Genomic DNA, 16,257 nt, shown 5'->3' with positions numbered 1-16,257 from the left:
AATTCTGTCGTGCTGTGCATTCTAGAATTCTACCACATTCTGATTCTAGAATGCAGACATTTGGTGCTTCTATATTTCAGACATCCAGAGTCCTGGAATGTGGATATTGAATGACTCTCGAGTTCAGACATGCAAGTATTCTAGAGTTTGGAAGCCCTGACATTCTGGAACTCAGCCGTCCATTGATTCTAGATCCCAGAATCTTTCAGAATGGTATAATTCTGACGTGGTAGCATTCTGGATGTCAGACACCTTAACTTCCGGATAGCAGGCATTTTAGGACTTTAAAATTCCGCCGTGCTGTGCATTCTAGAATTCCGCCACATTCCGATTCTAGAATGCAGACATTTGGTGCTTCTGGAATTCAGACACCCTGTGATGCGGAATGAGGTCATTGAATGACTCTCGATTTCAGACACCCAAGTATTCTTGAGTTTGAACACCCTGACATTCCAGAACTCTGCCATCCATTGATTCTAGAACCCAGAATCTCTCAGAACGTTAGAATGCTGACCTAGTATCATTCTGGATGTCAGACACCTTAACTTCCGAATAGCAGGCATTTTAGGACTTTAGAATTCTGTCGTGCTGTGCATTCTAGAATTCTACCACATTCCGATTCTAGAATGCAGACATTTGGTGCTTCTATATTTCAGACATCCAGAGTCCTGGAATGTGGATATTGAATGACTCTCGAGTTCAGACATGCAAGGATTCTAGAGTTCGGACACCCTGACATTCTGGAACTCAGCCGTCCATTGATTCTAGATCCCAGAATGTTTCAGAATGGTATAATTCTGACGTGGTAGCATTCTTGATGTCAGACACCTTAACTTCCGGATAACAGGCATTTTAGGACTTTCGAATTCCGCCGTGCTGTGCATTCTAGAATTCCGCCACATTCCGATTCTAGAATGCAGACATTTGGTGCTTCTATAATTCAGACATCCAGAGTTCTGGAATGTGGACATTGAATGACTCTCGAGTTCAGACATGCAAGGATTCTAGAGTTTTGCCACCCTGATATTCTGGAACTCAGCCGTCCATTGATTCTAGATCCCAGAATCTTTCAGAATGGTATAATTCTGACTTGGTAGCATTCTTGATGTCAGTCACCTTAACTTCCGGATAGCAGGCATTTTAGGATGTTAGAATTCCGCCTTGCTGTGCATTCTAGAATTCCGCCACATTCCGATTCTACAATGCAGACATTTGTTGCTTCTATAATGCAGATATCCAGAGTCCTGGAATGTGGATATTGAATGACTCTCGAGTTCAGACATGCAAGGATTCTAGAGTTAGGACACCCTGTAATTCTGGAACTCAGCCGTCCATTAATTCTAGATCCCAGAATGTTTCAGAATGCTATAATTCTGACGTGGTAGCATTATTGATGTCAGACACCTTAACTTCCGGATAGCAGGCATTTTAGGACTTTAGAATTCCGCCGTGCTGTGCATTCTAGAATTCCGCCACATTCCGATTCTAGAATGCAGACATTTGGTGCTTCTATAATTCAGACATCCAGAGTTCTGGAATGTGGACATTGAATGACTCTCGAGTTCAGATACGCCAGGATTCTAGAGTTTTGCCACCCTGACGTTCTGGAACTCAGCCGTCCATTCATTCTAGATCCCAGAACGTTTCAGAATGGTATAATTCTGACGTGGTAGCATTCTGGATGTCAGACACCTTAACTTCCGGATAGCAGGCATTTTAGGACTTTCGAATTCCGCCGTGCTGTGCATTCTAGAATTCCGCCACATTCCGATTCTAGAATGCAGACATTTGGTGCTTCTGGAATTCAGTCACGCTGTGACCCGGAATATGGAAACTGAATGACTCTCGAGTTCAAACACTGAAGTATTCTAGAGTTTGGACACCCTGACATTCCAGAACTCTGCCATCCATTGATTCTAGAACCCAGAATCTCTCAGAACGGTAGAATGCTGACTTAGTAACATTCTGGATGTCAGACACCTTGACTTCCGTATAGCAGGCATTTTAGGACTTTAAAATTCCGCCGTGCTGTGCATTCTAGAATTCCGCCACATTCCGATTCTAGAATGCAGACATTTGGTGCTTCTATATTTCAGACATACAGAGTTCTGGAATGTGGACATTGAATGACTCTCGAGTTCAGACACGCAAGGATTCTAGAGTTTTGCCACCCTTGCATTCTGGAACTCAGCCGTCCATTGATTCTAGATCCCAGAATGTTTCAGAAAGTTATAATTCTGACTTGGTAGCATTCTTGATGTCAGACACCTTAACTTCCGGACAGCAGGCATTTTAGGACTTTAGAATTCCGCCGTGCTGTGCATTCTAGAATTCCGCCACATTCCGATTCTAGAATGCAGACATTTGCTGCTTCTATAATTCAGACATCCAGAGTTCTGGAATGTGGACATTGAATGACTCTCGAGTTCAGACACGCAAGGATTCTAGAATTTTGCCACCCTGACATTCTGGAACTCAGCCGTCCATTGATTCTAGATCCCAGAATCTTTCAGAATGGTATAATTCTGACTTGGCAGCATTCTTGATGTCAGACAGCTTAACTTCTCGATAGCAGGCATTTTAGGATTTTAGAATTCCGCCGTGCTGTGCATTCTATAATTCCGCCACATTCCGATTCTAGAATGCAGACATTTGGTGCTTCTGGAATTCAGACACCCTGTGATCCGGAATGTGGACATTGAATGACTCACGAGTTCAGACACGGAAGGATTCTAGAGTTTGGACACCCTGACATTCTGGAACTCACCCGTCCATTGATTCTAGATCCCAGAATGTTTTAGAATGGTTTAATTCTGATGTGGTACCACTCTGGATGTCAGACACCTTAACTTCCGCATAGCAGGCATTTTAGGACTTTAGAATTCTACCATGCTGTGCATTCTAGAATTCTAGCACATTCCGATTCTAGAATGCAGACATTTGGTGCTTCTGGAATTCAGACACCCTGTGATCCGTAATGTGGACATTGAATGACTCTCGAGTTCAGACATGCAAGGATTCTAGAGTTTGGACACCCTGACATTCCAGATCTCTGCCGTCCATTGATTCTAGAACCCAGAATCTCTCAGAACGGTAGAATGCTGACCTAGTAACATTCTGGATGTCAGACACCTTGACTACCGTATAGCAGGCATTTTAGGACTTCAAAATTCTGCCGTGCTGTGCATTCTAGAATTCCGCCACATTCCGATTCTAGAATGCAGACATTTGGTGCTTCTATATTTCAGACATCCAGAGTTCTAGAATGTGGACATTGAATGACTCTCGAGTTCAGACACGCAAGGATTCTAGAGTTTTGCCACCCTTGCATTCTGGAACTCAGCCGTCCATTGATTCGAGATCCCAGAATGTTTCAGAATGTTATAATTCTGACTTGGTAGCATTCTGGATGTCAGACACCTTAACTTCCGGATAGCAGGCATTTTAGAACTTTAGAATTCCGCCGTGCTGTGCATTCTAGAATTCCGCCACATTCCGATTCTAGAATGCAGACATTTGGTGCTTCTGTAATTCAGACATCCAGAGTCCTGGAATGTGGACATTGAATGACTCTCGAGTTCAGACACGCCAGGATTCTAGAGTTTTGCCACCCTGACATTCTGGAACTCAGCCGTCCATTGATTCTTGATCCCAGAATGTTTCAGAATGGTATAATTCTGATGTGGTACCATTCTGGATGTCAGACACCTTAACTTCCGAATAGCAGGCATTTTAGGACTTTAGAATTCCGCCGTGCTGTGCATTCTAGAATTCCGCCACATTCCGATTCTAGAATGCAGACATTTGGTGCTTCTGGAATTCAGTCACCCTGTGACCCGGAATATGGAAACTGAATGACTCTCGAGTTCAGACACTGAAGGATTCTAGAGTTTGGACACCCTGACATTCCAGAACTCTGCCGTCCATTGATTCTAGAACCCAGAATCTCTCAGAACGGTAGAATGCTGACCTAGTAACATTCTGGATGTCCGACACCTTAACTTCCGAATAGCAGGCATTTTAGGACTTTAGAATTCTGTCGTGCTGTGCATTCTAGAATTCTACCACATTCTGATTCTAGAATGCAGACATTTGGTGCTTCTATATTTCAGACATCCAGAGTCCTGGAATGTGGATATTGAATGACTCTCGAGTTCAGACATGCAAGTATTCTAGAGTTTGGAAGCCCTGACATTCTGGAACTCAGCCGTCCATTGATTCTAGATCCCAGAATCTTTCAGAATGGTATAATTCTGACGTGGTAGCATTCTGGATGTCAGACACCTTAACTTCCGGATAGCAGGCATTTTAGGACTTTAAAATTCCGCCGTGCTGTGCATTCTAGAATTCCGCCACATTCCGATTCTAGAATGCAGACATTTGGTGCTTCTGGAATTCAGACACCCTGTGATGCGGAATGTGGTCATTGAATGACTCTCGATTTCAGACACGCAAGTATTCTTGAGTTTGAACACCCTGACATTCCAGAACTCTGCCATCCATTGATTCTAGAACCCAGAATCTCTCAGAACGTTAGAATGCTGACCTAGTAACATTCTGGATGTCAGACACCTTAACTTCCGAATAGCAGGAATTTTAGGACTTCAGAATTCTGCCGTGCTGTGCATTGTGGAATTCCGCCACATTCCGATCCTAGAATGCAGTCATTTGGTGTTTCTGGAATTCAGACACCCTGTGATCCGGAATGTGGACATTGAATGACTCACCAGTTCAGACACGGAAGGATTCTGGAGTTTTGACACCCTGACATTCCAGAACCCTGCCGTCCATTGATTCTAGAACACAGAATCTCTCAGAACGGTAGAATTCTGACCTAGCAACATTCTGGATGTCAGACACCTTGACTTCCAGATAGCAGGCATTTTAAGACTTTAGAATTCTTTCGTGCTGTGCATTCTAGAATTCCGCCACATTCCGATTCTAGAATGCAGACATTTGGTGCTTCTATATTTCAGACATCCAGAGTCCTGTAATGTGGATATTGAATGACTCTCGAGTTCAGACACGCAAGGATTCTAGAGTTTGGAAACCCTGACAATCTGGAACTCAGCCGTCCATTGATTCTAGATCCCAGAATCTTTCAGAATGGTATAATTCTGACGTGGTAGCATTCTGGATGTCAGACACCTTAACTTCCGGATAGCAGGCATTTTAGGACTTTCGAATTCCGCCGTGCTGTGCATTCTCGAATTCCGCCACATTCCGATTCTAGAATGCAGACATTTGGTGCTTCTTGAATTCAGACACCCTGTGACCCGGAATGTGGACATTGAATGACTCACGAGTTCAGACACGTAAGGATTCTAGAGTTGGGACACCCTGACATTCCAGAACACTGCCGTCCATTGATTCTAGAACCCAGAATCTCTCAGAACGGTAGAATGCTGACCTAGTAACATTCTGGATGTCAGACACCTTAACTTCCGAATAGCAGGCATTTTAGGACTTTAGAATTCTGTCGTGCTGTGCATTCTAGAATTCTACCACATTCCGATTCTAGAATGCAGACATTTGTTGCTTCTATATTTCAGACATCCAGAGTCCTGGAATGTGGATATTGAATGACTCTCGAGTTCAGACATGCAAGTATTCAAGAGTTTGGAAGCCCTGACATTCTGGAACTCAGCCGTCCATTGATTCTAGATCCCAGAATCTTTCAGAATGGTATAATTCTGACGTGGTAGCATTCTGGATGTCAGACACCTTAACTTCCGGATAGCAGGCATTTTAGGACTTTCGAATTCTGCCGTGCTGTGCATTCTAGAATTCCGCCACATTCCGATTCTAGAATGCAGACATTTGGTGCTTCTGGAATTCAGACACCCTGTGATGCGTAATATGGACATTGAATGACTCTCGAGTTCAGACACGCAAGTATTCTTGAGTTTGAACAACCTGACATTCCAGAACTCTGCCATCCATTGATTCTAGAACCCAGATTTTCTCAGAACGGTAGAATGCTGACTTAGTAACATTCTGGATGTCAGACACCATGACTTCCGTATAGCAGGCATTTTAGGACTATAAAATTCCGCCGTGCTGTGCATTCTAGAATTCCGCCACATTCCGATTCTAGAATGCAGACATTTGGTGCTTCTATAATTCAGACATCCAGAGTTCTGGAATGTGGACATTGAATGACTCTCGAGTTCAGACACGCAAGGATTCTAGAGTTTTGCCACCCTGAATTTCTGGAACTCAGCCGTCCCTTGATTCTAGATCCCAGAATCTTTCAGAATGTTATAATTCTGACTTGGTAGCACTCTTGATGTCAGACACCTTAACTTCCGGATAGCAGGCATTTAAGGGCTTTAGAATTCCACCGTGCTGTGCATTCTAGAATTCCGCCACATTCCGCTTCTAGAATGCAGACATTTGGTGCTTCTGGAATTCAGACACCCTGTGATCCGGAATGTGGACCTTTAATGACTCAGGAGTTCAGACACGGAAGGATTCTAGAGTTTGGACACCCTGACATTCCAGAACTCTCCCGTCCATTGATTCTAGAACCCAGAATCTCTCAGAATGGTAGAATGCTGACTTAGTAACATTCTGGATGTCAGACTCCTTAACTTCCGAATATCAGGCATTTTATGACTTCAGAATTCTGCCGTGCTGTGCATTCTAGAATTCCGCCACATTCCGATTCCAGAATGCAGACATTTGGTGCTTCTGGAATTCAGACACCCTGTGATCCTGAATGTGGACATTGAATGACTCACGAGTTCAGACACGGAAGGATTCTAGTGTTTGGACACCCTGACATTCCAGATCTCTGCCGTCCATTGATTCTAGAACCCAGAATCTCTCAGAACGCTAGAATGCTGACCTAGTAACATACTGGTCATCAGACACCTTAACTTTCGGCTAGTAGGCATTTTAGGACTTTAGAATTCCGCCGTGCTGTGCATACTAGAATTCCGCCACATTCCGATTCTAGAATGCAGACATTTGGTGCTTCTATAATTCAGACATCCAGAGTTCTGGAATGTGGACATTGAATGACTCTCGAGTTCAGACACGCAAGGATTCTAGAGTTTTGCCACTCTGACATTCTGGAACTCAGCCGTCCATTGATTCTAGATCCCAGAATCTTTCAGAATGGTATAATTCTGACGTGGTAGCATTCTGGATGTCAGACACCTTAACTTCCCGACAGCAGGCATTTTAGGACTTTCGAATTCCGCCGTGCTGTGCATTCTAGAATTCTACCACATTCTGATTCTAGAATGCAGACATTTGGTGCTTCTGGAATTCAGACACCCTGTGATCCGGAATGTGGACATTGAATGACTCACGAGTTCAGACACGGAAGGATTCTAGAGTTTGGACACCCTGACATACCAGAACTCTGCCGTCCATTGATTCTAGAACCCAGAATCTCTCAGAACGGTAGAATGCTGACCTAGTAACATTCTGGATGTCAGACACCTTAACTTCCGAATAGCAGGCATTTTAGGACTTTAGAATTCTGTCGTGCTATGCATTCTAGAATTCTACCACATTCCGATTCTAGAATGCAGACATTTGGTGCTTCTATATTTCAGACATCCAGAGTTCTAGAATGTGGACATTGATTGACTCTCGAGTTCAGACACGCAAGGATTCTAGAGTTTTGCCACCCTTGCATTCTGGAACTCAGCCGTCCATTGATTCTAGATCCCCGAATGTTTCAGAATGTTATAATTCTGATTTGGTAGCATTCTGGATGTCAGACACCTTAAGTTCCGGATAGCAGGCATTTTAGGACTTTAGAATTCCGCCGTGCTGTGCATTCTAGAATTCCGCCACATTCCGATTCTAAAATGCAGACATTTGGTGCTTCTATAATTCAGACATCCAGAGTTCTGGAATGTGGACATTGAATGACTCTCGAGTTCAGACACGCCAGGATTCTAGAGTTTTGCCACCCTGACATTCCAGAACTCAGCCGTCCATTAATTCTAGATCCCAGAATGTTTCAGAATGGTATAATTCTGTTGTGGTACCATTCTGGATGTCAGACACCTTAACTTCCGGATAGCAGGCATTTTAGGACTTTAGAATTCTACCGTGCTGTGCATTCTAGAATTCTACCACATTCCGATTCTAGAATGCAGACATTTGGTGCTTCTGGAATTCAGAAACCCTGTGAAACGGAATGTGGTCATTGAATGACTCTCGAGTTCAGACACGCAAGGATTCTAGAGTTTGGACACCCTGACATTCCAGATCTCTGCCGTCCATTGATTCTAGAACCCAGAATCTCTCAGAACGTTAGAATGCTGACCTAGTAACATACTGGTCATCAGACACCTTAACTTTCGGCTAGTAGGCATTTTAGGACTTTAGAATTCCGCCGTGCTGTGCATATTGGAATTCCGCCACATTCCGATTCGAGAATGCAGACATTTGGTGCTTCTATAATTCAGACATCCAGAGTTCTGGAATGTGGACATTGAATGACTCTCGAGTTCAGACACGCAAGGATTCTAGAGTTTTGCCACCCTGACATTCTGGAACTCAGCCGTCCATTGATTCTAGATCCCAGAATCTTTCAGAATGGTATAATTCTGACTTGGTAGCATTCTTGATGTCAGACACCTTAACTTCCGGATAGCAGGCATTTTAGGACTTTAGAATATCGCCGTGCTGTGCATTCTAGAATTCCGCCACATTCCGATTCTAGAATGCAGACATTTGGTGCTTCTATAATTCAGACATCCAGAGTTCTGGAATGTGGACATTGAATGACTCTCGAGTTCAGACACACAAGGATTCTAGAATTTTGCCACACTGACATTCTGGATGTCAGACACATTAACTTCCGGATAGCAGGCATTTTAGGACTTTTGAATTCCGCCGTGTTGTGCATTCTAGAATTCTACCACATTCCGATTCTAGAATGCAGACATTTGGTGCTTCTGCAATTCAGACACCTTGCGATCCGGAATGTGGACATTGAATAACTCTCGAGTTCAGACACGCAAGGATTCTAGAGTTTGGACACCCTGACATGCCAGATCTCAGCTGTCCATTGATTCTAGAACCCAGAATCTCTCAGAACGGTAGAATGCTGACCTAGTAACATTCTGGATGTCAGACACCTTAACTTCCGGAGAGCAGGCATTTTAGGACTTTAAAATTCCGCCGTGCTGTGCATTCTAGAATTCCGCCACATTCCGATTCTAGAGTGCAGACATTTGGTGCTTCTATAATACAGACATCCAGAGTTCTGGAATGTGGACATTGAATGACTCTCGAGTTCAGACACGCAAGGATTCTAGAGTTTTGCCACCCTGACATTCTGGAACTCAGCCGTCCATTGATTCTAGATCCCAGAATCTTTCAGAATGGTATAATTCTGACGTGGTAGCATTCTGGATGTCAGACACCTTAACTTCCGGATAGCAGGCATTTTAGGACTTTCGAATTCCGCCGTGCTGTGCATTCTAGAATTCCGCCACATTCCGATTCTAGAATGCAGACATTTGGTGCTTCTGGAATTCAGTCACCCTGTGACCCGGAATATGGAAATTGAATGACTCCCGAGTTCAAACACTGTAGGATTCTAGAGTTTGGACACCCTGACATTCCAGAACTCTGCCGTCCATTGATTCTAGATCCCAGAATCTCTCAGAATGGTAGAATGCTGACCTAGTAACATTCTGGTCATCAGACACCTTAACTTTCGGCTAGTAGGCATTTTAGGACTTTAGAATTCCGCCGTGCTGTGCATTCTAGAATTCCGCCACATTCCGAATCTAGAATGCAGACATTTGGTGCTTCTGGAATTCAGTCACCCTGTGACCCGGAATATGGAAATTGAATGACTCTCGAGTTCAAACACTGAAGGATTATAGAGTTTGGACACCCTGACATTCCAGAACTCTGCCGTCCATTGATTCTATAACCCAGAATCTCTCAGAACAGTAGAATGCTGACCTAGTAACATTCTGGTCATCAGACACCTTAACTTTCGGCTAGTAGGCATGTTAGGACTTTAGAATTCCGCCGTGCTGTGCATTCTAGAATTCCGCCACATTCCGATTCTAGAATGCAGACATTTGGTGCTTCTATAATTCAGACATCCAGAGTTCTGGAATGTGGACATTGAATGACTCTCGAGTTCAGACACGCAAGGATTCTAGAGTTTGGAAACCCTGATATTCTGGAACTCAGCCGTCCATTGATTCTAGATCCCAGAATCTTTCAGAATGGTATAATTCTGACTTGGTAGCATTCTTGATGTCAGACACCTTAACTTCCGGATAGCAGGCATTTCAGGAGTTTAGAATTCCGCCGTGCTGTGCATTCTAGAATTCCGCCACATTCCGATTCTAGAATGCAGACATTTGGTGCTTCTATAATTCAGACATCCAGAGTTCTGCAATGTGGACATTGAATGACTCTCGAGTTCAGACACGCAAGGATTCTAGAGTTTTGCCACCCTGACATTCTGGAACTCAGCCGTCCATTGATTCTAGATCCCAGAATCTTTCAGAATGGTATAATTCTGACGTGGTAGCATTCTGGATGTCAGACACTTTAACTACCCGATAGCAGATATTTTAGGACTTTCGAATTCCTCCGTGCTGTGCATTCTAGAATTCCGCCACATTCCGATTCTAGAATGCAGACATTTGGTGCTTCTGGAATTCAGACACCCTGTGATCCGGAATGTAGACATTGAATGACTCACGAGTTCAGACACGGAAGGATTCTAGAGTTTGGACACCCTGACATTCCAGAACTCTGCCGTCCATTGATTCTAGAGCCCAGAATCTCTCAGAACGGTAGAATGCTGACCTAGTAACATTCTGGATGTCAGACACCTTAACTTCCGAATAGCAGGCATTTTAGGACTTTAGAATTCTGTCGTGCTGTGCATTCTAGAATTCTACCACATTCTGATTCTAGAATGCAGACATTTGGTGCTTCTATATTTCAGACATCCAGAGTCCTGGAATGTGGATATTGAATGACTCTCGAGTTCAGACACGCAAGTATTCTAGAGTTTGGAAGCCCTGACATTCTGGAACTCAGCCGTCCATTGATTCTAGATCCCAGAATCTTTCAGAATGGTATAATTCTGACGTGGTAGCATTCTGGATGTCAGACACCTTAACTTCCGGATAGCAGGCATTTTAGGACTTTCGAATTCCGCCGTGCTGTGCATTCTAGAATTCCGCCACATTCCGATTCTAGAATGCAGACATTTGGTGCTTCTTGAATTCAGACACCCTGTGACCCGGAATGTGGACATTGAATGACTCACGAGTTCAGACACGTAAGCATTCTAGAGTTGGGACACCCTGACATTCCAGAACACTGCCGTCCATTGATTGTAGAACCCAGAATCTCTCAGAACGGTAGAATGCTGACCTAGTAACATTCTGGATGTCAGACACCTTAACTTCCGAATTGCAGGCATTTTAGGACTTTAGAATTCTGTCGTGCTGTGCATTCTAGAATTCTACCACATTCCGATTCTAGAATGCAGACATTTGGTGCTTCTATATTTCAGACATCCAGAGTCCTGGAATGTGGATATTGAATGACTCTCGAGTTCAGACATGCAAGTATTCAAGAGTTTGGAAGCCCTGACATTCTGGAACTCAGCCCTCCATTGATTCTAGATCCCAGAATCTTTCAGAATGGTATAATTCTGACGTGGTAGCATTCTGGATGTCAGACACCTTAACTTCCGGATAGCAGGCATTTTAGGACTTTCGAATTCCGCCGTGCTGTGCATTCTAGAATTCCGCCACATTCCGATTCTAGAATGCAGACATTTGGTGCTTCTATAATTCAGACATCCAGAGTTCTGGAATGTGGACATTGAATGACTCTCGAGTTCAGACACGCAACGATTGTAGAATTCTGCCACCCTGACATTCTGGAACTCAGCCGTCCATTGATTCTAGATGCCAGAATCTTTCAGAATGGTATAATTCTGACTTGGTAGCATTCTTGATGTCAGACACCTTAACTTCCGGATAGCAGGCATTTTAGGACTTTAGAATTCCGCCGTGCTGTGCATTCTAGAATTCCACCACATTCCGATTCTAGAATGCAGACATTTGGTGCTTCTATAATTCAGACATCCAGAGTTCTGGAATGTGGACATTGAATGACTCTCGAGTTCAGACACGCAAGGATTCTAGAGGTTTGCCACCCCGACGTTCTGGAACTCAGCCTTCCATTGATTCTAGATCCCAGAATCTTTCAGAATGGTATAATTCTGACGTGGTAGCATTCTTGATGTCAGACACCTTAACTTCCGGATAGCAGGCATTTTAGGATTTTAGAATTCCGCCGTGCTGTGTATTCTAGAATTCCGCCACATTCCGATTCTAGAATGCAGACATTTGGTGCTTCTATAATTCAAACATCCAGAGTTCTGGAATGTGGACATTGAATGACTCTCGATTTCAGACACGCAAGGATTCTAGAGTTTTGCCACCCTGACATTCTGGAACTCAGCCGTCCATTGATTCTAGATCCCGGAATCTTTCAGAATGGTATAATTCTGACGTGGTAGAATTCTGGATGTCAGACACCTTAACTTACCGATAGCAGGCCTTTTAGGACTTTCGAATTCCGCCGTGCTGTGCATTCTAGAATTCTGCCACATTCCGCTTCTAGAATGCAGACATTTGGTGCTTCTGGAATTCAGACACCCTGTGATCCGGAATGTGGACCTTTAATGACTCAGGAGTTCAGACACGGAAGGATTCTAGAGTTTGGACACCCTGACATTCCAGAACTCTCCCGTCCATTGATTCTAGAACCCAGAATCTCTCAGAATGGTAGAATGCTGACTTAATAACATTCTGGATGTCAGACTCCTTAACTTCCGAATATCAGGCATTTTATGACTTCAGAATTCTGCCGTGCTGTGCAATCTAGAATTCCGCCACATTCCGATTCTAGAATGCAGACATTTGGTGCTTCTGGAATTCAGACACCCTGTGATCCTGAATGTGGACATTGAATGACTCACGAGTTCAGACACGGAAGGATTCTAGTGTTTGGACACCCTGACATTCCAGATCTCTGCCGTCCATTGATTCTAGAACCCAGAATCTCTCAGAACGCTAGAATGCTGACCTAGTAACATACTGGTCATCAGACACCTTAACTTTCGGCTAGTAGGCATTTTAGGACTTTAGAATTCCGCCGTGCTGTGCATACTAGAATTCCGCCACATTCCGATTCTAGAATGCAGACATTTGGTGCTTCTATAATTCAGACATCCAGAGTTCTGGAATGTGGACATTGAATGACTCTCGAGTTCAGACACGCAAGGATTCTAGAGTTTTGCCACCCTGACATTCTGGAACTCAGCCGTCCATTGATTCTAGATCCCAGAATCTTTCAGAATGGTATAATTCTGACGTGGTAGCATTCTGGATGTCAGACACCTTAACTTCCCGACAGCAGGCATTTTAGGACTTTCGAATTCCGCCGTGCTGTGCATTCTAGAATTCTACCACATTCCGATTCTAGAATGCAGACATTTGGTGCTTCTGGAATTCAGACACCCTGTGATCCGGAATGTGGACATTGAATGACTCACGAGTTCAGACATGCAAGGATTCTAGAGTTTGGACACCCTGACATACCAGAACTCTGCCGTCCATTGATTCTAGAACCCAGAATCTCTCAGAACGGTAGAATGCTGACCTAGTAACATTCTGGATGTCAGACACCTTAACTTCCGAATAGCAGGCATTTTAGGACTTTAGAATTCTGTCGTGCTATGCATTCTAGAATTCTACCACATTCCGATTCCAGAATGCAGACATTAGGTGCTTCTATATTTCAGACATCCAGAGTCCTGGAATGTGGATATTGAATGACTCTCGAGTTCAGACATGCAAGGATTCAAGAGTTTGGAAGGCCTGACATTCTGGAACTCAGCCGTCCATTGATTCTAGATCCCAGAATCTTTCAGAATGGTATAATTCTGACGTGGTAGCATTCTGGATGTCAGACACCTTAACTTCCGGATAGCAGGCATTTTAGGACTTTCGAATTCCGCCGTGCTGTGCATTCTAGAATTCCGCCACATTCCGATACTAGAATGCAGGCATATGGTGCTTCTGGAATTCAGACACCCTGTGATGCGGAATGTGGACATTGAATGACTCTCGTGTTCAGACACGCAAGTATTCTTGAGTTTGAACACCCTGACATTCCAGAACTCTGCCATCCATTGATTCTAGAACCCAGAATCTCTCAGAACGGTAGAATGCTGACTTAGTAACATTCTGGATGTCAGACACCTTGACTTCCGTATAGCAGGCATTTTAGGACTTTAAAATTCTGCCGTGCTGTGCATTCTAGAATTCTGACACATTCCGATTCTAGAATGCAGACATTTGGTGCTTCTATATTTCAGACATCCAGAGTTCTAGAATGTGGACATTGAATGACTCTCGAGTTCAGACACGCAAGGATTCTAGAGTTTTGCCACCCTTGCATTCTGGAACTCAGCCGTCCATTGATTCTAGATCCCCGAATGTTTCAGAATGTTATAATTCTGATTTGGTCGCATTCTGGATGTCAGACACCTTAAGTTCCGGATAGCAGGCATTTTAGGACTTTAGAATTCCGCCGTGCTGTGCATTCTAGAATTCCGCCACATTCCGATTCTAGAATGCAGACATTTGGTGCTTCTATAATTCAGACATCCAGAGTTCTGGAATGTGGACATTGAATGACTCTCGAGTTCAGACACGCCAGGATTCTAGAGTTTTGCCACCCTGACATTCCAGAACTCAGCCGTCCATTAATTCTAGATCCCAGAATGTTTCAGAATGGTATAATTCTGATGTGGTACCATTCTGGATGTCAGACACCTTAACTTCCGGATAGCAGGCATTTTAGGACTTTAGAATTCTACCGTGCTGTGCATTCTAGAATTCTACCACATTCCGATTCTAGAATGCAGACATTTGGTGCTTCTGGAATTCAGAAACCCTGTGAAACGGAATGTGGTCATTGAATGACTCTCGAGTTCAGACACGCAAGGATTCTAGAGTTTGGACACCCTGACATTCCAGATCTCTGCCGTCCATTGATTCTAGAACCCAGAATCTCTCAGAACGTTAGAATGCTGACCTAGTAACATACTGGTCATCAGACACCTTAACTTTCGGCTAGTAGGCATTTTAGGACTTTAGAATTCCGCCGTGCTGTGCATATTGGAATTCCGCCGCATTCCGATTCGAGAATGCAGACATTTGGTGCTTCTATAATTCAGACATCCAGAGTTCTGGAATGTGGACATTGAATGACTCTCGAGTTCAGACACGCAAGGATTCTAGAGTTTTGCCACCCTGACATTCTGGAACTCAGCCGTCCATTGATTCTAGATCCCAGAATCTTTCAGAATGGTATAATTCTGACTTGGTAGCATTCTTGATGTCAGACACCTTAACTTCCGGATAGCAGGCATTTAAGGACTTTAGAATTCCGCCGTGCTGTGCATTCTAGAATTCCGCCACATTCCGATTCTAGAATGCAGACATTTGGTGCTTCTATAATTCAGACATCCAGAGTTCTGGAATGTGGACATTGAATGACTCTCGAGTTCAGACACACAAGGGTTCTAGAATTTTGCCACCCTGACATTCTGGATGTCAGACACATTAACTTCCGGATAGCAGGCATTTTAGGACTTTTGAATTCCGCCGTGTTGTGCATTCTAGAATTCTACCACATTCCGATTCTAGAATGCAGACATTTGGTGCTTCTGCAATTCAGACACCTTGCGATCCGGAATGTGGACATTGAATAACTCTCGAGTTCAGACACGCAAGGATTCTAGAGTTTGGACACCCTGACATGCCAGATCTCAGCCGTCCATTGATTCTAGAACCCAGAATCTCTCAGAACGGTAGAATGCTGACCTAGTAACATTCTGGATGTCAGACACCTTAACTTCCGGAGAGCAGGCATTTTAGGACTTTAGAATTCCGCCGTGATGGCATTCTAGAATTCCGCCACATTCCGATTCTAGAGTGCAGACATTTGGTGCTTCTATAATACAGACATCCAGAGTTCTGGAATGTGGACATTGAATGACTCTCGAGTTCAGACACGCAAGGATTCTAGAGTTTTGCCACCCTGACATTCTGGAACACAGCCGTCCATTGATTCTAGATCCCAGAATCTTTCAGAATGGTATAATTCTGACGTTGTAGCATTCTGGATGTCAGACACCTTAATTCCGGATAGCAGGCATTT

The sequence above is a fragment of the Aotus nancymaae genome, unplaced genomic scaffold, assembly GCF_030222135.1.
Source record: "Aotus nancymaae isolate 86718 unplaced genomic scaffold, 86718_ANA_hifiasm-v0.15.2.pri h1tg000001l, whole genome shotgun sequence".
In the NCBI taxonomy this organism is placed as follows: Eukaryota; Metazoa; Chordata; class Mammalia; order Primates; family Aotidae; genus Aotus; species Aotus nancymaae.
The sequence above is the reverse complement of the archived record's forward strand: the minus strand, read 5'-3'. Positions refer to the sequence as shown.